Raw genomic sequence first — 25,412 nt, forward strand, 5'->3', positions numbered from 1 at the left:
GCGCCCTTGGGCAAGGCGCTTTGCCTCGCTTGCCTCACCCCACCCAGGTGCAATGGGAAGCTGTTAGGGGTAGTCACAGTCGTTGTACTGATGAACCCTGCGCCAATTATATTTGTAGGCAGCAAACGTGGTTCCGACATATTCTGATGACGGCGGAATAAATGTGCGCTTTGAGGCTGTTTACGGCATAAAGCGCTTTATAAATATCTACATTTATTTTATTATTATTATTTTTTTTTCTAAATCCTACTTAGTAAAGAATGATAAAATATTGTTAATCATGGGGTTCATTGTTGTTTTAAAAATTTGTAAATTTGTAGTGGGGTTCATGTTAGACCAGCACTAACCTGAATTGGACTACCCTGGACAAATATGAATACAATAAATGAAAAAGTATATAAATAAATAGAACAGCCGCAAAACCTAGAGAACTGCTGGTGCAATATGATGCACAAAATGTTGCACTTGGCTTATAATTCTAATAAAAGTTTTAAGAGTTAGAGTTAAGAAGCTATAATACAAGGTCTGTTAACATGATTTTGATAGGGTAAAGTCAGCGGGAATAAACTATAAATCGGGTCAAGCACCTAAGATGTCTAAGAAGCTATATCGTGGTTAATGGTCGGTATTTGTTATATATTGCTTGTGTATCGTAATGCATTAGGCCAAAAAAAAAAATATTGTTGTGTTGCCCTCAAGTGGAAAAATGGGAAAGTTGGGTCGGGCGGTCGGATTTCTTTTTTTTTTTTTTTTTTTTTTAACCTTCAGATTTTAAAAATCCCCTCAAATATTAAATAATGCTTCTTCAATTAGGGACATTTGTCAATTTTGACTTCTGGATACCTGTTAGACATCAATTAAAGACTAGTCTTTCAATATAATATTAATTTTAAGTGAAAAACATTGATTTTTTGAACAAATCTGTAAAAATCATCATTCCAAAAAAAAAAAAAAAAAAAATTGCGACCCTGATTTTTCAGGATTTAGGACCGGACGGTTGAGGGCAACACAACAATTTTTTTTTTTTTGGCCTTATGGGTCGACTGTCGCACAAGGTGTAGTGTACTCTTGTGTCTTCTTCAAATGGCTATACGCACGTTTGCCCTATCAAGTACCTAAACGTGATGTGAATTCCAATTATTTTACTTTCTATTATGAATAGCAATGTCCAAACCGACTTCCATCCTCTCACGAACAAGGTAATTATAGGTCCGTAACCCGATCAATAGCTTTATCCCCCATTTTTATTTATGAAAACTGAGATATTAGTATCAAAAGAAAGCTAACATTTTTTCATTATACCAGTGAAATTTATGCACGAGATATGCGTCGTTTAAATGGCGTGAACAAACACCTGTGATTTAGGTTTACCACACTGGAAATGTGTGTATTCTAATCCTATTGGGTATTGTTTACAGGAGTGTACTTCTCACATCAAAAGCGCTGCAGCAATGCAACTCAAAATTTAGAAAACTAATTGTTTTAATTGGAGTCATCATAGAAAACAAAACATTAAAAATCAGACCACGCCTCTTTATTTCGTAAAGGTATCTCATTTATTGGCATTTCTTATCTTAAATTTGACGTGCTCCAATAAAATTGAATCCAGTCAGTGCATTCTGCCAAACTGGTTGTTTTGCCAGGGCAAATGGTAGAACAAGCATAAACTGACAGTATTCATTGTGAAAGTACGTGTATACTACAGTTGAGAGTCATCGGGAAATCTTACAAGAATGTAAGTATCTATTTCCTCTCTCTCTCTCTCTCGTGTATCTGCTAGGAACGTTCAGTCGAGTTTAGTGCGATATTTTTGGTCAGTAATGATGTCTGACGACTGCTGGCCAAAACAAAGTGTTTGTTTGCTCAGACATGGGGTAGAAAAGGATGGGTCGGTAGGTCGGTTTTTTTTTCAGATCTGTACACGTGTTGCAGCAAGTGGGGTAAGAGAAAATATACGACATTCAGCCTTACATTTTGTACTTGTGTCAACTTTAATTACAGGTTAATTAATGAACGTGTTTTACTTGTTGGGAGAGAAATTAGACAAAAATAATGCATGCGCGCTGTTGATGCGTCTAATGTATTATAGACTCATCAACATCAGCGCAAGCGCATTATTTTGTCTAATTTCTTGAGCAACAAGTAATAACCTACTTCATACATAATAAGTGATTTTTGCTGTTTTTATAACAAACTATCACTAAAAATCTTGAAACAGATTCATCAGGATCGTTCATAGTTCATTTGATTGATAAAGGTTCTTTTTCAGATCCAATTAAAATGATACTACTCACTCAGAAATATTTCATTTCCTTTCAGGAATCTTGTTCACTCTGGTACTGGTGTTTCTAGATGTTTTTAGAACCGGCAACACTCTTGTCTGGTTTTGATGACGTCACCAAACTTTCTTGTTACCGAGTATTTATGACCTGGTCATAAATACTCGGCAACAAGAAGATCAGGCAAAGGATGAGTCCCACATAAAACAAGCCCTCGCGAGATGTGGTTATCCTGAGTGGTCCATCAACAAAGTCAAAGCGGATAAAGAACATCCTAAACCCAAGAAAAAGCCCCCCAAAGACAGCAAGGAGAGGAGCAAAGGTCTTGTGGTCATTCCATACGTGGAGGGTCTCGCTGAGAGGATTTCTAGAGTATTAATTTTAAGAAACATGGCTTTTCAACCAGCATGAAACCTCATCGCACTATACGTAACATGTTAGTCCATCCCAAAGACAAGCGCGACCCATTACAATCGGCTGTAATTATCTACGAGATACCCTGCCAGAATTGCCCTAAAACCTACATCGGTGAAACAGGCCGCTTGTTTGAGACGAGACTAGCAGAACACAAATCAGAAAGTGAAAAAGTAAGCGCAAAGAGCTTAACTAGATCTCAAAGAAAAGCATCCGCCTCAGAAATTCATAAATCAGCCATCGCAGAACATGTTGCTCACAAAAATCACATCTAGAAACACCAATACCAGAGTGAACAAGATTCCTGAAAGGAATTGAAATATTTCTGAGTGAGTAGTATCATTTTAATTGGATCTGAAAAAGAACCTTTATCAATCAAATATTACTAAAAATGTAGGAAAATTAGACCAAATATAAATGCATCAACCCGCCCGAAAAATGAATAAATCCTACACGACGCGAACGCGTGCAAAAGCACTGCGCGTAGTACGCAGAGTGCACATTGTACACAATCAATGCACTCTTCGTACTTTCCTAACCTCTTTTCTGATTTGCTGCTTTGGAGTGTATGAATATATTTCAACCTTACCATATAAAGTTTAATCTCTTTGGCAACAAAATCTTGATAAAGATTCATTATAATTTCAGTATAAATGCATGCTTGTTGCAAGGGTGACGGGCTGGAGTAAAAAATCCCAGACCATGCTTGTCATTCTTGGTTCTCTATGTTGATGTTGATTCATGGTAAAATATTGTTGGTGAGGGATATATGGGAGAAATGAAATCTGTTATTGCCAGGAATATTAACTTTCAAATGTCATTTGGCACTTTTATAGGATAAAAACATAATTTTCTTTATTTTTATATCATTGTTTTAAAAAAAAGTGTTTCATGTTTTTTTAATTTTTTGGGTCGGTCGTGTCTGGGCAAACAAACACTTTTGTTTTGGCCTAGAGTCATTGCTATAAGTAGTAAACAACGATCATTATCGTAATCTATCGCCTTATTTCATCAAGAGCTCCAAGTAGTGATACCTATGCTAAGAATAAAGAAGATGAAACTCGAGAACTCGGTGAATTTCTAGGAACCATTCAAATTCCCAAACCAGCTTCACAGTGTGGTTGCAATTAAATAATCATATCTGAATGTGGCCAAGCAGCAGTAGCGTAACCGTTTAGTTGTTAACTAAACATATCTCGAGATTAAAACAGGCAAATTTAACAGAATAAATGACATGTGAAAGCTAAGACAGACTACGCCCTTGAAGTTGTCACAATTGCATTTTCTAATGGCCAAAGAGGGCGCTTTTTACTTGCACAAGACAGGCTGTATATGTGACCGTACAGCACGAATGAGCCGTAAATGTCCTAAATGGTATTCTGAGTTACAGTGTAAAATGTGCATGAAGGTCGTATTCATCTGTACCTGAAGTTGGCGCGACAAGAAGGCTTATTTTAAACCAATCAATAATGCTATTGTTGAAGAGGATAATAAGCTTCTTCCTTAGATGCCTATAGAGTTTTTAATAGCTCTGGTCTTTGTTTGCTTTGGCTAAAGCCTGTTCAAGTGGTGTGTTACAAAACATTGTATTTTGTCTAGGTATGTATAACCAACAATTAACAATGAGAAGACATTCCTGAACCTCGTTGACTTGGGGATGATTTGAAATGACCGCCAAGTATGACTGTTTGATATTTATTCACCATCTGGTCTGGGGCGGACATTTTAAAAATGAATTTAGAAGAGCAGCAACGACACCACTTGCATTACATTCCAGATGTTAAATCTACATCATATGCAAAATTTGAGGAAAAATGAACGAGGCCGTTTTATTTTAGGGCCATTTGTCTATAACTGGTCTTTACATGTAGCCCTATGGAGAGAGTGCCCGTTGAGGGCGCTATAACCACCATTTTAGGAACAAAAATGTGATTTAAAAAAAACGGCCTCGTGCAAATTTTCTAAAATTTTCAGAGTATGTAGTATGAACATGTAGAAATATAATCAAGTAGTTACCCTACCTGCTCTTCTCCGAAAAAATAAAAAGTCCTATACCTCAATGATAATGACACCTAGGTGATTACCAGCAATGTGGAAAAAGAGACACATGTAGAAACGAAAAAAGCTACAATTTTGTTGAAGGAGCATAGTTCAACAAACCATAACCCCGCTTCTGGATATCGTTTGAAGTCAAATGATATACCATTTTAAAGCTTCTGATATATATTTTCTAAACACGAAATAAAACAAAATTGACCGGGGAGGAATTTACGGCTCATTCGTCGTGTACAGTCACATATGTTATCACTCACCATTACTATCTTTATACCTTTATTCCATCGTATTCAAATTTTAAAACATCTCTGCAGACGTGCGATGACCTTCAGATGGTGATTCCTTGGGGCTTTGTACAAATTGGCAATGTCCCTATGGTTTAGTTTTATCACTGTATGGTGGACGAAACGTATATTAACCATATTGACTGTCTAGGAAATGTGATTCTTCCTATTTATGTAATTCTGTAAATCCTGCTTTATCACTTTGCTGTCTGAAAACATTTCCTTGACATTTCCTTGAAGAAAAATATAAGTAAGGATATAAAACATTACTTTTGTGGTTTTATCCGAACATAACAAGTCACGGAAACATGATACATTCAGTATCTGCTGTTACTATTGCTAATACTCTAATGTAATCAAACACAACCCCTTATGAATCGTATGTTATTTTTTTTCTCCTTTGCATTCTGAAGAAATCAAATGAATATGTAATCAATCCTTGTCACCACTTGTTAGAGGGGTGCCAAGACATCCTTAAGGTATCGCGGATCCATTTATGCACTGTTATCACTAAACCATAGGTTTTATATACTGACATTTTTGCCGTTGGAGGCATATTAAAATATGCCTCCAACGGCAAACGGTGAATGAAAAAATTTGCAAAAATGACTATCGGATACCGGTACTTTTTACGAACATGATTCATATATCTCCCATGCGAGATTTTGCCATTTTCTAGAGCTGTGTAACTTTTGCATCTTTACATAGGATAAGTAGTTTCATGTCTGACATGATTTAGGTCTTCTAACAACTTGAACCCTAGAACTACTGAGCCATATACTACGAAGGAGGCGTTGTTGCACCCCCCCCCGCTTTATTTTCAGTTATAAACATCATACCGTAATATTTGGTACTAATGCATATGCTGGGGTAAAAATGTTATCACTAAAATGAGCGCAAAGGATGAATATACGATTAGCTTCAGTTGTTTGGGCGTAAAGACGCACATTTTTATGACGGATGAAAAACCTTAAGGGGGTTGGTACAACTCCCCCCTTCGCAGCATTAATAAGACTTTGAAAACCAACTCGTAAAATACGAGTTTAAAACTAAACAATGTCAGTATCTACACTGCAAATTTCTCAACGGTATTCAAATTTTTCGGAAGATTCAAAATATGTTATATTCGCACACATCGGATGCGTCATACTTTTAATGGTCTTCTTTATCCAAATAATATTCTGCGGAATTAGTCTTACAAGCATCCCAGTGTAAGCATCATTTTTGTCACGACTGTGATACTGTAAAAGTTGCTATTGTAAGTGAGAGTGATCGAAAGTCACACTAAGTTCTCTGCATAACGTACTTGACACCTTAAATATTGTCATCATAAATGGACATCCCTGAAAGGAAGAACTATTTTGAGTGTGGGGACCTTGATATATTCTAAACCTGATTGCCGCTAGTTACGTTCCAAAGACAATGGGTTATGCATATTGAATATTACTACAGCTATATACGTAAAACACTGAAAGGAGGCTGAAACTATTTGGCAATTACTCATCAGTAAACAACATGACAAATGTTAAGGTTACACGAAGAAACGTATAAAAAACGTATAAAAGACGTATAAAGTTGTTCTCTAAAACCTCGTTTTCTAAGCAATCAAATATCGCAGTGAGTCAAATGTTGGTGCATGGATGTATCTTTACATTATTTTTGTGTGTTTATACAAATTTTTAGAATCCGTTTGGGAAATCCTTCGTTCAAATCATTTTTACGCACCATGTTCACAAGATCAAAAACGCGTTCCATGCAGTTTTTTCAAATGTTCGCTCCGTATAAAACCATGCCGAGTGTTTGTTTTCTCCTTTTTTGTATTTCTAACTGCCTACATTATTTCTCAAATGTCTGTCGCTTACTTTACCATTTGAATTTCACTCCAAATTTAAGCTACTTTTGCAAAAAAAAACAAGTTTTTCGCCATCGATACCTCCGACATTTACAGCGGTAATGAGCTTGTTTATCATAAGAGCCTGTTATGCACTATTCCATAATAGTCAGTTTGAGATCAATCAATTTCATGTGTCTCCCGGTGGCTCAATCGGATAGCGCGCCGGACTCACGTTAGACTTTATATGCCTAATACTATAGTTTTGAGCTAGAAAACTTTGGTACGTGTTCGAGTCCCTATGTTGTCCATTCCATTTATTTTATTTTATTTTTTCTCCTTTTTTTTCTTTTTTTTGTTTTTTTTCTTTCTTTCTAACTGCAGCGATTGATTGTTTTTGCCCGTTTTTTTTTCATTATATAATTCAGGAATTTTTTGGCTATACTGGTCTAATAGGCGCGGACTTATGAATATATTTTTACAAATTAGATTAACAAAATATTGGTTGTTGGTTTTGTTATTGTTGTTGTAGTTATTGTTGTAGGCCTATATATTGCATAATCAGGGTATAAATAGGCCTAGTATTATAGCCTATAGAAGCATTGATTTATTTCACGACAGATATCATCCAGGATAATTTTAAAAATTGAAAATTTAGAAAATCCAAAGGAAAATTGCCGAAAACGGCTGCCCACAATCAACCACCCCCCAATCAGCCCATATGGTCCTATCATGGCCGCCCCCATGCAACATATATAGGGATGACTCACGAGCCGCGGTTTGTCCGTGGCCCTAGTTCAGATTGATATACTATTGTACGCGTGAGTTCATTCTTTTCTGCATGTCTGTTTCCATTATTAACTTACGCCCCTCTGGAATCAAGCCTTGAAAATCGATTGTATTTAACCTTAATCTTGAGTAGGACTTAAAAACTTGCAGGGGAAATGCAAGTTGCATGGGGACAAAGTGATACCTGTTATTAGAATGCCGCCGAAAATAGCATAACTGTGGTGTAAAGTTATTATATGTTATTATACAACGAAAGGCGCAAGGTGGCAGTTTCGGGACATCCTGGCCACTGAGTTAATGTTCTTTGTTTGCCGCGCACTTGTACAAGCCAGTTGTATCCCATATCAGCAAACACAAAAATGTTCTTAAAACATTTATTCACAACGTTTTAATAACATTTAAATGTTGGGTTATACAAAGATTATGAATGACTTTTTAAAACTTTATTGTAAAATAATTTGATCAAACATTTTTGCTAAATATTTTGTCAACAATTAAATAACATTCTGTTAAAATGTTTTGCATCACGTTTTCAAAAATGTCTTATGTATTAAAACAACTTGCGACTTCATGCTTATTGCGTTGTAGCAGGTCACGTAATTATAATAAAACAATATTTCAACGCATATTTAGAGAAACTTCGTCACATATTAATCGTGCTTTAAAAAAAAATTAATTGAATGTTTTTAAAGAGTCCCTTGATAAAGCTGCCATTAAAGTTTGATGATTATTACTATTGATTTAGTACTTTTCAGTAAAAACCTTAGTGCATATCCATGGTATAGCATGTTTAAAAACGTGGGGCCATGGGGAATACCGCTAAAATAAGCTGCTAGATGTAAACGGCGCATATCAAATAACACATAAGCATATGATACCCAAATACTGCAATAATTACTTCATTAAATGTTATCCTATTTAAGTTGTTATGAAAACTTAATTAAGTTTGACATATCGTGTGTTATGACATATTGTACTTTGGTCACTTCTTTTTTAATAATGTTTAAACAAACTTAAGACAAGATGTTTTACACTGTAAATAATACATATACAATATTATAAGATAAGCCTAGACCTTAAATGGTCAAATGCCTACGGTGACACTTTTCCTCATGCGAGGTGCCAATTGGGAGACACTGAAAGACAATGAAGCTAAAGAAATATGTCTCATATATGTTCACTTCAGACAACTGTCTGCATTTGTGGCGGCACATGAGCCAAAATAATTGAGTTCCCCTGTTGTAAATAGTACTGAAACCGATACAGACTGTTTAACTTTAGTGAGCTTAGACATGGAAAGCTAACATATTTCATCTGCTACGTGCAATGCTTGTCAAATACAGCACTTCATTTCCTTCTGCTCCCATTGGACTTAGTATTATATCACAACTTCATCACTAGAAGTATGCAATATTTGCAAGTTTTCCGATAAATGTTATAGGCTAAATGTTAAAGATGTAATGCGTCACCTGTGGTGTCTGTTAGAGTTTGGTGGATGACTCTAGCTAAATATTATTTTGTCTTACCATAACTTAATATTATTCTATTTTTAATTGTCATGCCATTATTGCAATACCTTTATTTATTTCTCCTGAACGCACTTTCCTTCTTTGAATTTCTTTGCTCTTTTCATCCCTCTCCCTCTTAAATAATTTCTCCTTATTTCATATCTCCCCTTTTCATACAGTCTCTCCTTTTCACTCTTTTTTTTTTCTTTTTTTCTTATAAGGTTTCTTCTCCGAGTTTGCTGATTTTGGCTTGCACAAACACGCAAGTAGTGAGTGAGTCCTATTTATGCTCCCTTTCCTTCATTTTCCCTTAGATTACCTGGTATTTGAATTGGGTTGTCTTAGCACGCTTTTGGGTCTTCCTATAAACCATACTCATACATTTATTAACTTTATGATTGGCCCATATAGTATCATATAGCATTGCTCCTGAACATTTAAAGCTCTAAATCGGCGGGGAGTGTAACATCAGCACATTTGAGGTAACAGGTTTGATGTTTCAAAGTTCCACCAATTTTAATTCAATTGCTAATGTAACTAGCACAATTTTACTTTTATCCGATATAGTTCTTTGGGTTTTTCTTTGCTGACTTTACAATACTCGTTGCTACACAATAAATATAAAATACTCGTTGCTACACAATAAATATAAAATATCTTCTTATGTTTGCTTTTTCCAATAAAAAATATAATGACAAAAAAAAAAATATAAAATATGCACTGAGATGATTCCGAATCAGTTCGTTTAATAACCCTATGCCTCTTTGTACTAAAATTACGATAACTATCAGAGGAGGACGAGGTAGAGTATAGGTCCGTTCTTTTTGTTTTTGTTTAATATAACATTCAATATGCTCCTCCAACACTATCAGCGTCCCACTGATTCCATTTTTCCAGATAGAGGTACCCATAGGCATGGGCTTTCCAATTTCGGTTTTCAGTGTACCTCGTGGGCTTAGACCAAATGGATGTAGACAAAATATGCATTAGGCGAAATAGTATTTGACTAAATGGCAAATCACCCATATATAAACATAAATTAATGAAGTTGCAATTTTTTATTGTTATGATGCCTAAGGACGTTATATATCTTTACCACCATCTGTCGTCTCATTTGCTCAAGAGCTCTAAGTATTGATACCAAAGCTAGCCATAAAGAAAACCTTTCATTCGTCTTTCAGGTTTCAGTTTAATCACGATATCGTTAGTTCAATATGCGAAATAGTCGGGTGCAGCCCGTCAGTCAGAAAACCCATTATTCAGAAGGCCTGCTAGTCAAAACGTTCTGTGTAGCGGGCCTTCTAAATAACGGACTTTCTGAATAGTGGATTTTTTGTTGAATTTTATGTTAAAGTCCTGCTACTCAGAATTTTTTCTGACTAGCAGGCTGTATCCAACCCTAGCCGTAAACCCTAAGCCTAAGCCTAAGCCTAACCCTAACCCCTAACCCTAACTCCTAACCCCTAACCATAACGATAAGCATAACCATAACCATTACCCTGCAAAGGGCCCGTTAATCACAAGGCCTGCTACTCATACCCGCTACGCAGAAAATATTTCTGATTAATGGGTTTTCTGATTAGCGGATCTTCTAGTTCGCGAATCATTTTAAATGAAAACAAGCCCGCTATTCAGAATTTGACGGGGTTTTCAATGTATAGTGGGCCTTCTGTGTAACGGGCCTTCTGAGCGACGGTTGCCATAAAGAAATGGATGTCGCAATTCCATACTAGAGGCTGACGTATGAGGTGAGAAATAAACAAAAGGAAAGAACACAATATTGACACCTAAATTATTATTCACCCCCAACCATCTCACGGCTCTACGATTTCCATAACGACACGTTATTCAAATATCAAGAAGCAGATGTCGTAGCTCGGCTTATCCTTTCTTTTCACTATTTTTTATAGTTATATAGTTTCGTTCTGAATTTGTTTTGACTTGAGCACTACTTTTATTTGAATCATGTTATAATTATATGAGACTGTCTATATCATAATAAATCTGATGACCTTCATGAAATATTAACCTTCCTATCGTCTGTGGAAGTAATTGATACAATTTAGTCGATGCAACGTTTAAAAACACACGTGATCAATATGATTTTAGTAAGGCTTAGTAAATCTTGGGTGGTGCACATAACACTTGTTACACTTGTGGTTTTTTTGTTTGTTTTTGTTTTTTTCTTTTACAATTAATTTTTCGCTATTTTGTGCGTTTATTCATGACCACATTATATTCTTATCATCTAACATCAATTCTTTCTTTCTTAATGCTCTGCATTCCGTCTCTATTTTTGTTATCTACATATCTTGATAGTTTATTGTTTGGATATTCAGTTCCTCACACCCCTGATACTATTTTGTTTGCGTCATATGATTTCTGAATTCTGATATCGGTATTATTATATATTACCATTAGAGACCTGCTCTCACATAATGAGCATGGCCATAAATCAAAAACAAAGATGTGCAACTTTCCTCTCATTTTTGGAAACGGTGTTAATAAACATCAATGAGATTGGGTCAATTTATGCCATTGCAATTCATCCTAGGCGTGCTATATCATGTTATCATTCACCGTTGTTATCTTTTATACCTTTATTTCCTTCTTTTTAAGTTCGAATGTGCTTCACAACATCTCGTGCCATTAGCTTCGGAAGTTGATTCCTTAGAGCTTTGTACAAATAGACAATGTCCCTGTGGTCAAATTTTATCTCCGCATGGTCGGAATATACGCGATATTAACCCTATTGACTTTGTCTATGCAATATGATTCTTTATATTTATACAATCTCTGTCAATTCAGTTTTATCACTTTTTGTCTGAAGACATAATGCTTGACATTTCCTTTTAGATAAAATGTAAATATCAAAAAGATGTAATGCGTCACCTGTGGTGTCTGTTAGAGTTTGGTGGATGACTCTAGCTAAATATTATTTTGTCTTACCATAACTTAATATTATTCTATTTTTAATTGTCATGCCATTATTGCAATACCTTTATTTATTTCTCCTGAACGCACTTTCCTTCTTTGAATTTCTTTGCTCTTTTCATCCCTCTCCCTCTTAAATAATTTCTCCTTATTTCATATCTCCCCTTTTCATACAGTCTCTCCTTTTCACTCTTTTTTTCTTTTTCTTATAAGGTTTCTTCTCCGAGTTTGCTGATTTTGGCTTGCACAAACACGCAAGTAGTGAGTGAGTCCTATTTATGCTCCCTTTCCTTCATTTTCCCTTAGATTACCTGGTATTTGAATTGGGTTGTCTTAGCACGCTTTTGGGTCTTCCTATAAACCATACTCATACATTTATTAACTTTATGATTGGCCCATATAGTATCATATAGCATTGCTCCTGAACATTTAAAGCTCTAAATCGGCGGGGAGTGTAACATCAGCACATTTGAGGTAACAGGTTTGATGTTTCAAAGTTCCACCAATTTTAATTCAATTGCTAATGTAACTAGCACAATTTTACTTTTATCCGATATAGTTCTTTGGGTTTTTCTTTGCTGACTTTACAATACTCGTTGCTACACAATAAATATAAAATACTCGTTGCTACACAATAAATATAAAATATCTTCTTATGTTTGCTTTTTCCAATAAAAATATAATGACAAAAAAAAAAAAATATAAAATATGCACTGAGATGATTCCGAATCAGTTCGTTTAATAACCCTATGCCTCTTTGTACTAAAATTACGATAACTATCAGAGGAGGACGAGGTAGAGTATAGGTCCGTTCTTTTTGTTTTTGTTTAATATAACATTCAATATGCTCCTCCAACACTATCAGCGTCCCACTGATTCCATTTTTCCAGATAGAGGTACCCATAGGCATGGGCTTTCCAATTTCGGTTTTCAGTGTACCTCGTGGGCTTAGACCAAATGGATGTAGACAAAATATGCATTAGGCGAAATAGTATTTGACTAAATGGCAAATCACCCATATATAAACATAAATTAATGAAGTTGCAATTTTTTATTGTTATGATGCCTAAGGACGTTATATATCTTTACCACCATCTGTCGTCTCATTTGCTCAAGAGCTCTAAGTATTGATACCAAAGCTAGCCATAAAGAAAACCTTTCATTCGTCTTTCAGGTTTCAGTTTAATCACGATATCGTTAGTTCAATATGCGAAATAGTCGGGTGCAGCCCGTCAGTCAGAAAACCCATTATTCAGAAGGCCTGCTAGTCAAAACGTTCTGTGTAGCGGGCCTTCTAAATAACGGACTTTCTGAATAGTGGATTTTTTGTTGAATTTTATGTTAAAGTCCTGCTACTCAGAATTTTTTCTGACTAGCAGGCTGTATCCAACCCTAGCCGTAAACCCTAAGCCTAAGCCTAAGCCTAACCCTAACCCCTAACCCTAACTCCTAACCCCTAACCATAACGATAAGCATAACCATAACCATTACCCTGCAAAGGGCCCGTTAATCACAAGGCCTGCTACTCATACCCGCTACGCAGAAAATATTTCTGATTAATGGGTTTTCTGATTAGCGGATCTTCTAGTTCGCGAATCATTTTAAATGAAAACAAGCCCGCTATTCAGAATTTGACGGGGTTTTCAATGTATAGTGGGCCTTCTGTGTAACGGGCCTTCTGAGCGACGGTTGCCATAAAGAAATGGATGTCGCAATTCCATACTAGAGGCTGACGTATGAGGTGAGAAATAAACAAAAGGAAAGAACACAATATTGACACCTAAATTATTATTCACCCCCAACCATCTCACGGCTCTACGATTTCCATAACGACACGTTATTCAAATATCAAGAAGCAGATGTCGTAGCTCGGCTTATCCTTTCTTTTCACTATTTTTTATAGTTATATAGTTTCGTTCTGAATTTGTTTTGACTTGAGCACTACTTTTATTTGAATCATGTTATAATTATATGAGACTGTCTATATCATAATAAATCTGATGACCTTCATGAAATATTAACCTTCCTATCGTCTGTGGAAGTAATTGATACAATTTAGTCGATGCAACGTTTAAAAACACACGTGATCAATATGATTTTAGTAAGGCTTAGTAAATCTTGGGTGGTGCACATAACACTTGTTACACTTGTGGTTTTTTTGTTTGTTTTTGTTTTTTTCTTTTACAATTAATTTTTCGCTATTTTGTGCGTTTATTCATGACCACATTATATTCTTATCATCTAACATCAATTCTTTCTTTCTTAATGCTCTGCATTCCGTCTCTATTTTTGTTATCTACATATCTTGATAGTTTATTGTTTGGATATTCAGTTCCTCACACCCCTGATACTATTTTGTTTGCGTCATATGATTTCTGAATTCTGATATCGGTATTATTATATATTACCATTAGAGACCTGCTCTCACATAATGAGCATGGCCATAAATCAAAAACAAAGATGTGCAACTTTCCTCTCATTTTTGGAAACGGTGTTAATAAACATCAATGAGATTGGGTCAATTTATGCCATTGCAATTCATCCTAGGCGTGCTATATCATGTTATCATTCACCGTTGTTATCTTTTATACCTTTATTTCCTTCTTTTTAAGTTCGAATGTGCTTCACAACATCTCGTGCCATTAGCTTCGGAAGTTGATTCCTTAGAGCTTTGTACAAATAGACAATGTCCCTGTGGTCAAATTTTATCTCCGCATGGTCGGAATATACGCGATATTAACCCTATTGACTTTGTCTATGCAATATGATTCTTTATATTTATACAATCTCTGTCAATTCAGTTTTATCACTTTTTGTCTGAAGACATAATGCTTGACATTTCCTTTTAGATAAAATGTAAATATCAAAAAGCATTACGTTTGTGGTGTTATTCGGATATAGCTTCTACAAGTCACGGAAACAAGAGGCATTCAGTGTCTGCTGTTACTCAATTGCAAATATTCTTATATAATAAAGCACAAAGACTAAACGATTGTGTATCTATATTTAGATATGAATTATGAAGACAAACTTTGAGGCCTCTTTAACAGCTGGTGACAAGGATGAATTGCATCTTTATTCGATATCTTGAGCATGGTGTGAAAAAACAGAGTTATAATAGTTATGTACTTTGCCAATTCATTTCACTATACTACTACATTACACCGTGTGTTATTTTAATTACAAATGGTAGAATCGGTTTCTACGTATAGAGAAATTCAGTAAGCCTACACAGCAAAAAATAAGGAGTAAAGTGCTACCGACTAAAGTATGTTGATTAAAAAATAGACCAATTATTTACTCATCAACGAGTAAAAGACGATATTTGACACAACTCTTTGCCAGAGTAAAAATGGTCAATGGAAAGAAGTAAAATATTTTAATCGCCACATTGTATTTTACTCAAATCGCGTAGTAAATTCAACACGCGGAGTAAGTTTAATTCGACGACGTATTAAAATTCATGTCATCATGGCGTATAAAAGTGGAGCCGGGATGCGGGTGCAGTGTCTGCTGGTGGAATGGAGTTTGTCAGCAGTACAACCAATGTTTGAAGGTACTAATTTCATTACTATTATTCATAACTTTATGTCCATATACCTGTTACACAATTAGAAATCTTATTGTATGATTTGAACCGGATATAGACAGGTTTTTAAGTTAGTTAAGCTTATCAGTAATTGTCATCGGCTCACCATGCTAGCTGTGTATTTGCGATCGTAACTAGTCTGAGCAACCTCGAAGTACATACGCTGATGTGGACCAGGCCCGGGGTCCAGGGGCGTACATGTAGCAAGCGGATAGGGTGGACAAAGTCCATGGGCCCCGAGCAAAAGCGAAAATGAAGTGGATAGGGATCAGGGCTGATAAAGGAGATGTTTAGAAGGCCTCACACTACTCCTTGTCCATATGCCCCAAAGCTCTTGCTACGTCCCTGATCCTGATGTTGACTCGTGCCACATAACTTTTTTTTCAGTTATATGTAGTAGGAGAGTGAAACCATTGCAAAATATCACTTGAAATTTTTTTCCATAGGCAGTTTTCTTTTTCAGTGCATTTATAATATTGATCTATATTTTACTTACAGATCAGATGTGACTTTGGGATTTTTGTGCTGCCCTACCTCTTTCCAGGAAAGGTATTGAAGAAAGATGCACGAACGTCAGTCAACAGGTAAATTTCTATCAATAATGTTGCATTTAACTTGCCAATTTCTTTGTGCATCTCAGAATACATGTAGTTCATTGAATGTGTAGTTCTTGAAACCTCAAATGCCAAGGGGAAAACCCCCTATATAACCCCTTATCCTCACCGACAGGTGTTGGCTATCGTGAACTTTGAATAATCAACCGCGAATCTTATAATTATCTTGTTTACCATTTCTGTAAATTCTTGTCTCCTAAAGTTTGTGTCCCCTTGAAAATAGCATTGCCCGCTATCACAGGAATAATAATATAATAATTATAAAGATATTTTTAATATTTGCAAAATCGCATGAAAGTAGAAATGCCAATGCAATGGGTGATTACAATGTAAATTACATGTAAATATGTCATATTTGCTTTAATATTTCAAGAATTTCAGCAAGAGTTTTCATTTTTGGTTATATACCATCTGACCAATTATAGACAGTTTAAAAATAAGACATGCATAAATTTAGTTATTTGTGTTTTAAACCTTCTATCTGCTTCATCACTTTCGAGTACCAAACAAATTTTGATTTATGGTTGATACAATGAAAAGGTGGTGGATTTTCTATTTTAAGGCAGCTTTATTTCACTTGAATAGTCCCAATCCATGAAATTAATGTCCTTTATTACATTTTCTTTTATTTTACATGTTTCAGGAAGGCACAGCTTTGGACTGGTTCCTCGCCAACTTTACTGGACGCACGCTGCCATTTATATACTTGTGAAGCAAGTTGAATCCAGAACTGTGTTTTTATATAAATGGATAGGCAAGCTTTTTCAATGCGCAACAGTGATGAAAGTTGTAGAACTTGTGGACAAGATATACCAAATCCTTCACATACAATGACTTAGCATATCCAGTACAGGCTGATCACTGCTATTTGGCAGTTCCTGGACACTATATCAGCTACTAAAGAACCTGGTAACATTAGACAATTCTTGAGTGTTAAAACATAATGAAGTGAAGACTTAATTTCTGTCCCATTTAAAACACTCAGCATCTATAACATTAATTTTCAAATGACTTTTTCACATCAAAAGTTTTGGGAGAGGTGACCGGCTTCTATTCTATGTTTGCTCACATTGGGTAATGAGACAATAGACATGCTATATTGTGATTTATTTGATACCTATTTTGAAAATAAAACCAGGAAAAATGCAGAATATTATATTTAATTTTGTATTCTTTTCATTCTTTTAGTTTAAAATACTGCTTTGTTCCAGCTGCAGATGGAGCCTCAATACAACTCGAAAGTGTTTTTTGCTTAATATTTGTTGAGTAAAATACGTTTCATGTTGCTCAAAATGTTGAGTAACACTTTACTATTCATCATTTTGCAAATATTTTCACTTAAGTTTTACTCAAATAATGAGTAATCGTTTTTATCAACACTTGCGTAAACCTTTACTCAAGGTTAAACGAGTAAATGTTTCCTTGTTTCAGAGCAAAAAGGAGCTACTCAATATTGGGTAAAATTTAATCAACAAACGTTGAGCAAATATTACTCCATAGTCAATGAGTAAAATTTACTCTCATCTTTGAGTAAAAAAAGGGAGCTACTCAATATTGAGTAAATTTTACTCAACAAAAGTTGAGCAAATATTACTCCAAGTGAAAGAGTAAATTTTACTCTCATCTTTGAGTAAAAAGGAGCTACTCAATATTGAGTAAAGTTTAATCAACATGTGCTGAGTAAACAATTAATCAACCGAAGCTGAGTAAAAATTACTCAAAATTCGACTAGCTCCCTTTTTACTATCGTGATGAGTAATATTTTACTCAATATTGAGCTTTTATTTTTTTGCTGTGTACTACGGTGAATGGAGAAGTAGTCTTTGAACTTGCAGAAACAGCTCTTCTCTAATACTTAGTTTACTTAGCTAATTCAAGCTAGTGTTGTACAACCATTACTACACAACTTACTTACACCTCATTTTTGTCAATCACAATACCACGCTTGACACCTAATATTGTCTTCATAAATAACGAGCCTGAAAAGAATGAATACTTCTGTATTCTGGAGACCTTGATGTATTCTATACCTGATTGCCGCCAATAACGTTCCAAGGGAAATGGGTTATGCATCCTGAATATACTTTTACTACAGTAACATGACAATACGTCTAACACCTATGAGGCATTGAGTGCAAACAATTTTATTCTCTAAAATGGAATTATTCGGCAACTTCTCGTCTATGGTATGTTTTATTATTATTTATTATTATTATTATTATTATTATTATTATTATTATTATATTATTATTATTATTATTATTATTATTATTATTATTATTATTATTATTATTTAATAAACCTCAATGGATGCCACAAGATGTTAACAAGCGCAGTACCCTGCTATCGTACATGTATGTCGCTGACGTAAACGTCGAATATCAAAAACTTAATCGATGCAATACGTAATTACGTATCCCATTTGGGTTATAATGGCGTCCAGTTATGAATGTTTTTGTTTCTGGTTTGTTTTGTTTTGTTTTGTTTTAGTTTTTTTGTGAAATCTCTCAGAGACCCTATATACCCTTTCATGTGCGTCTCTTTGCACTCGATTATGTGTGTAGGCTCTGTTTAACAAGTTGCATAGATATAGTTTTCCTTTAGCTTGTCTTGCTCTCCTTCTCGCATTGCTCTTTACACTTCTCTCTTTAAATGTTACTCTCACTTTTGTACTTGTTTACTTACCTTGCGTCGTTTGTTTATGTCTTTCTTTTAAGAGTACGTCACTCTCTTTTTTATCTGTTTCCATTTTACTCACTCACTTCCACCTTTCGATATTCTACCTCCTTTACTTTCGTCCCTCTCACTTTAAAAAACAAGGTCAAATGTAATAGTTATGTTTTTTTTTCACGAGGTTGCCTCACCTTGTTGGTTCTTTGCTTCATAGTTTTGGCTTGCATAAACACGGGACACGTATTGAGGGAATTCCATGCTTTCTTACTCTCCTTTGTTTCTCTTAAATTAGGAAGTATTTGAATTGGGCTGCACCACGCTTCTGGGTCTTATCCTAGTTACCATTCTCATACATTTACGTAACGTATTAGCCCATATTAAGCTCTGAAATTTAAAGCTTCCAGTCTGGAGGGAATGCAATATCGTAACATTTGCCATATAATTTTGATGAAACGGCGAAGTGTCAATTATAAATAGAACTGGAACAGTTTTACTCTTATCTGATTTAGCTCTATAGGCTTAACTTCTCATTACTCGTTGAAACCAAGTCACTTACAAAATAAAAACAAAATATGATTACTTTTAATGACGTGAACGTACGAACATTACCTAAATACACAAACCTCAAAAACTGACTTCGGCATTTTGGTTATGGGGTGACGATATATAGCATACAAGTACTTGATATTTTGGTAAATATCGATGGGTAAAATAAAATTTCATAAAATCATTCAAAGCTACAAACAATTTGATTTGATTTGATTTGATTTGATTTGATTTGATTTGATTTGATTCAGCATGTTAAAATGGATATACATTACAAACATTACATTTACAGGTAAAATACTTATTATAAACATACAATTATTTTACAAATATTACAAAAGAAACAAAATTGTGATGTAAATATTTGCAAGAAAAGGAAAGAAGACAGTTATTGTTACTTTAATATAACATACGGTAATATAACAGTTGCTTCAGGAACATCGATAATCTAATAACAGTATACTACTGAGGGGGAATAGAACTCTTCTGTTTTGTTTTCTGTTCAAATGTCTGTCATATGGAATCGAAGTGTGCCGTCAAAGACAGTCGGGCTGTCTCTCGCTTCATACTTACACAGCTACCGGAGTCAAAGAATCTCCAGAGCATTGCTAGTATAGCTTATAGTTCGATGCTTTGATCATGTTGATGATGAGTTTCACCCAAACCATCTCTCGGCGCTCTGTTTGCGATTTCCATAGCGAAACGTTATTTAAAACACATCGAGGGTTGACAAACAGAAGGCCTTAACTTTATGATTTTAAGAATCTGTGGGTATTACAGATTATTTTGGTACCAAAATCTCAAAATGGCCAAAAGTGAGTTAAGGCCTTCTGTTTGTCAACCCTCGACATGTGATTATTTATGAAATGCTTTTACTCCTCTTCTCATTTCTTTCTAATTTTCAGGATTTGTCTGCAAAAAGAATAGTTCTGAACTTGTTTTAACTGTAATTCTACATTTATATACAATTTCAATACATACAAGTAGTAACTCACTCCGTGCGACTGTGTATATCATTAAACAATCTGACAATATCTTTATGAAATATTAACCCACCTATTGTCTATTGGAAGTAATGGATACAGTTAGTTGATGTATTTTTAAACACATGAATGTGATAAATATGATTCGCTATAAGCATTAGTAAGCCTTTGAGGGATCATATAATACTTGATACCCTCGCTGTGGTTTCTGGCATTTGGTATGTTTAAACTTTTACGTTATTTCCAGGGTTTTATATCCAACATATCAAGTTTTTATTTTGCTATTTTGTGCTTTTGTTTCATTGCCATAAAAATATATTCTTATCATCTGATATCAATTCATTTTCCTTTAAATAGTTGGATTCCTTCTCTGTTTTCGTCGGTTATCATCTTGGTCTTTTATTGTTTTGGATGTTTTCCTCGCACCCCAAGATACTATTTTAATTTTCGTCTTGTAACTTCTTATATCGGCAGTCGTCTAGGAGTAGAATCACTAAATAATAGTTCACGGGTATTTATCCGACGCTAAGTGTGAATGAATAAATAAATGATATAGAATCCATTAATGCCTTGATGTTATCAATCAACAATGCTATCTTTTCTTGGGTTTCTTACATCATTTCCAGGCTTTAGCATGCTTGCGAACGTCTCCGTAGACGTGCGATGACCTTCAGAATGTTGATTTCTTGGGGCTTTGTACAACTCGACAATGTCCCTATGGTCAACTTTTATCACTGTAAGGTGGGAAGAAACGCGATATTAACCCTATTGGCTTTGTCTGGGAAATATGATTCTTCATATTTATACAGTTCTGTAAATTCAGTTTCATCAGTTTCTTGTCTGAAGACGGTTGCTTGACATTTCCTTTTAGAGAAATGTAAATATCTAAAAGCATTACGTTTGTGGTTTTATCCGAACATACCTTCTTTAAGTCGCGAAAGGCGAGACATCCAGTATACTCCCACTAATATTCTAATATACATCAAAAGCAATCCCTTATGTGTTTTTATTTGATGCAAATCATGCAAACAATAATTTTGTTTGTTTCTTCTTACCGTGTAATTAATCCTTCTCGCTAGAGAGGTGCCAATACGTTCCTAAGATAGCTCAGAGCTCTGATAATAATGGGATATTCAAATAAATGATTCGATGCAGCTTTTGCAAATTCATTTAAATGTACTGTTAGACCATGTGTTGATTGAATGTAGGAGTTTAGTAGCCCTTCCTCGTGAATACGAAATACTCTCTGAACTTGCAAAAATAAATATCTGATACTTGTCTACTTACCTACTTCAAACTACAACCTTGGCGGAAATTCGTTGCCACACATGCACGTTCTGGTGTTAAAAGCACGCAATCGGAGCCAAATATGTGATAGTTCCGTATTATTTTGTATAATAGTTGCAAATGTACATGCAGCTTACACTCGCCCCTTCCCCACCCCCCATTTTTCAATGTTGGGAGACTGTGATGTAGAAATGATGACGATTTTGTCCAAATCAACATTGCAATAGGGGAGCGGAAAGGATGTTGGCCAATTAACGCTCAGGTGTGGCAACCTTTTCCGCCAAGGTTGTCTGAGCCGAATGCAAAATATTTCATCTAAATTTCGCTTTTTGTCTCATAACTCAAAAACGGAATGTCGTATGAGCTTCATATTGCACACGATTTGGGAGTAGATAATATTCTTTTGATTCATAATAAAAATTTTGACAAAGAACTTGGTATATTTAGGGAGTGGTCACTGAAATCACCCTATATGCTAAATTACACACATTTCGTAATTAGGCCTCTAAACTGCATGATTTTCTGTTAAATATCAGTAACGGAAAATCGTATGAAGTTGCTGCTACACACAGGTTTTAGTGGATCATGTCCGTTTTATCCATGTTACAATTAAGCGTAGATAACTTTTTTCATATCATTTTCACACGCATCGGCCTATGTATATTATTAATTATTAAGATGCCAAAATAATGCAAAATGTGTCAAAAAACTGCTCCATCGCCATTAGGCCTACATGCTGGATGCTGTCTACTGAAGATAGTACACCGAAAATTTCATCATTTTGAATGATGATGAAATAGCGTGAAGTTTAACTATTAGGCCCACAATAATAAGAAGGGTTAAAAGAGGAAAAATATTAATTTTAACAAAACTAACAAAGGGATTCGAACCCGTAGCCTGTAGATTACAAATCGACGCCTTTACCGCCGAGCCACGTAGAAGTGAATGAATTTTGTAGCCATATCTAATATATTAATGTTAGTTTTAAATTATGCAATGCATATGGTAGAAAATTGACCTGAAACGTTCCAAATACACATAATTTCATCGATTTACAACGATTATATATGTTGGCAATGTATTTAGGGTTATAAAAATAAACTTGGAATTTTGATTCACGCACTTTCCGCACGATGGACAAATTTTAAATAAAGCAAATAATCTAAATTTCTTTTAATTTGTTTGTGTCGACCGTCGACCGTTAAACCATCAACCTCATCTCCATATGTGCAATAGGTTACTGATCTTAAATGCATTTGTATGACATGTTCATTCAACTATGAGGTTATAACGTCTCTATATTAGGTTAAACCAACCGGAACGGCATAACAATTGAAATTGTAGGTGAATGAGAATTAAATCACCTGTTTTAGTGTAAGCATTGCATAATTTTAAATTAGCATTAATACATGAGAAATGCTCACGTAATCATGGACTTCTTCGTGGCTCAGCGTTTAAGTCGTCGCCTTGTAATCTATAGATCAGTGAAATCAGGGGTTCGAATCCGTCTGATGACTTTGTTATGATTATAATTTTCCTCTTCTGATCCTTGCTATTATTATTATTAGGCCTAATACTTAAACTTCACGCTATTTCGTCATCATTAAAATAGTTTTAAAATTTTTCGTGTACTATCTTCAGTAGACAGCATGTAATGGCGATTGATGTTTTCTTCACATATTTTGCATTATTTTGGCATCTTTATAATAAATAGGATACATAGACCAAGCCATGTAAAAATTACATGCAAATAGTTATATTCAGTATAGAGTACATAAACAGGCTAAGACTTTGTGAAAATTGCACGTGAATCCGACATTCCGTTCTAAAGATATGAACGAAAACGTAATTTCAGATGATTTTTTTACATTTCATTCAGACATGTCTGAGCCGAATGCAAAATATTTCATCTAAATTTCGTTTTTTGTCTCAAAACTCAAAAACGGAATGTCGTATGAGCTTCATATTGCACACGATTTGGGAGTAGATACTATTCTTTTGATTCATAATAAAAATTTTGACAAAGAACTTGGTATATTTAGGGAGTGGTCACTGAAATCACCCTATATGCTAAATTACACACATTTTGTAATTAGGCCTCTAAACTGCATGATTTTCTGTTAAATATCAGTAACGGAAAATCGTATGAAGTTGCTGCTACACACAGGTTTTTAGTGGATCATGTCCGTTTTATCCATGTTACAATTAAGCGTAGATAACTTTTTCATATCATTTTCACACGCATCGGCCTATGTATATTATTAATTATTAAGATGCCAAAATAATGCAAAATGTGTCAAAAAACTTCTCCATCGCCATTAGGCCTACATGCTGGATGCTGTCTACTGAAGATAGTACACCTAAAATTTCATCATTTTTGAATGATGATGAAATAGCGTGAAGTTTAACTATTAGGCCCACAATAATAAGAAGGGTTAAAAGAGGAAAAATATTAATTTTTAACAAAACTAACAAAGGGATTCGAACCCGTAGCCTGTAGATTACAAATCGACGCCTTTACCGCCGAGCCACGTAGAAGTGAATGAATTTTGTAGCCATATCTAATATATTAATGTTAGTTTAAAATTATGCAATGCATATGGTAGAAAATTGACCTGAAACGTTCCAAATACACATAATTTCATCGATTTACAACGATTATATATGTTGGCAATGTATTTAGGGTTATAAAAATAAACTTGGAATTTTGATTCACGCACTTTCCGCACGATGGACAAATTTTAAATAAAGCAAATAATCTAAATTTCTTTTAATTTGTTTGTGTCGACCGTCGACCGTTAAACCATCAACCTCATCTCCGTATGTGCAATAGGTTACTGATCTTAAATGCATTTGTATGACATGTTCATTCAACTATGAGGTTATAACGTCTCTATATTAGGTTAAACCAACCGGAACGGCATAACAATTGAAATTGTAGGTGAATGAGAATTAAATCACCTGTTTTAGTGTAAGCATTGCATAATTTTTAAATTAGCATTAATACATGAGAAATGCTCACGTAATCATGGACTTCTTCGTGGCTCAGCGTTTAAGTCGTCGCCTTGTAATCTATAGATCAGTGAAATCAGGGGTTCGAATCCGTCTGATGACTTTGTTATGATTATAATTTTCCTCTTCTGATCCTTGCTATTATTATTATTAGGCCTAATACTTAAACTTCACGCTATTTCGTCATCATTAAAATAGTTTTAAAATTTTTCGTGTACTATCTTCAGTAGACAGCATGTAATGGCGATTGATGTTTTCTTCACATATTTTGCATTATTTTGGCATCTTTATAATTAATAGGATACATAGACCAAGCCATGTAAAAATTACATGCAAATAGTTATATTCAGTATAGAGTACATAAACAGGCTAAGACTTTGTGAAAATTGCACGTGAATCCGACATTCCGTTCTAAAGATATGAACGAAAACGTAATTTCAGATGATTTTTTTTTTTTTCATTCAGACAACCTTGGCGGAAATTCGTTGCCACACCTGCACGTTCTGGTGTTAAAAGCACGCAATCGGAGCCAAATATGTGATAGTTCCGTATTATTTTGTATAATAGTTGCAAATGTACATGCAGCTTACACTCGCCCCTTCCCCACCCCCCAT

General features: G+C 34.9%; 1 protein-coding gene and 1 long non-coding RNA gene across 2 annotated transcripts in view; both read left to right on the forward strand.

Annotated features, from left to right (window-relative positions):
• The window catches only part of LOC140161326 (long-chain fatty acid transport protein 2-like), a 442,693-nt gene that overhangs the window by 260,310 nt on the left and 156,971 nt on the right, over positions 1-25,412 (forward strand). The gene's annotated exons all lie outside the window — the stretch shown is intronic.
• LOC140160394 (uncharacterized) lies at positions 15,440-17,435 on the forward strand. The gene is made up of 3 exons (XR_011859980.1): positions 15,440-15,650; positions 16,182-16,267; positions 16,941-17,435. It is a non-coding gene; the product is annotated as an uncharacterized lncRNA (long non-coding RNA).

Source organism: Amphiura filiformis, chromosome 9 (assembly GCF_039555335.1).
Source record: "Amphiura filiformis chromosome 9, Afil_fr2py, whole genome shotgun sequence".
Classification (NCBI taxonomy): Eukaryota; Metazoa; Echinodermata; class Ophiuroidea; order Amphilepidida; family Amphiuridae; genus Amphiura; species Amphiura filiformis.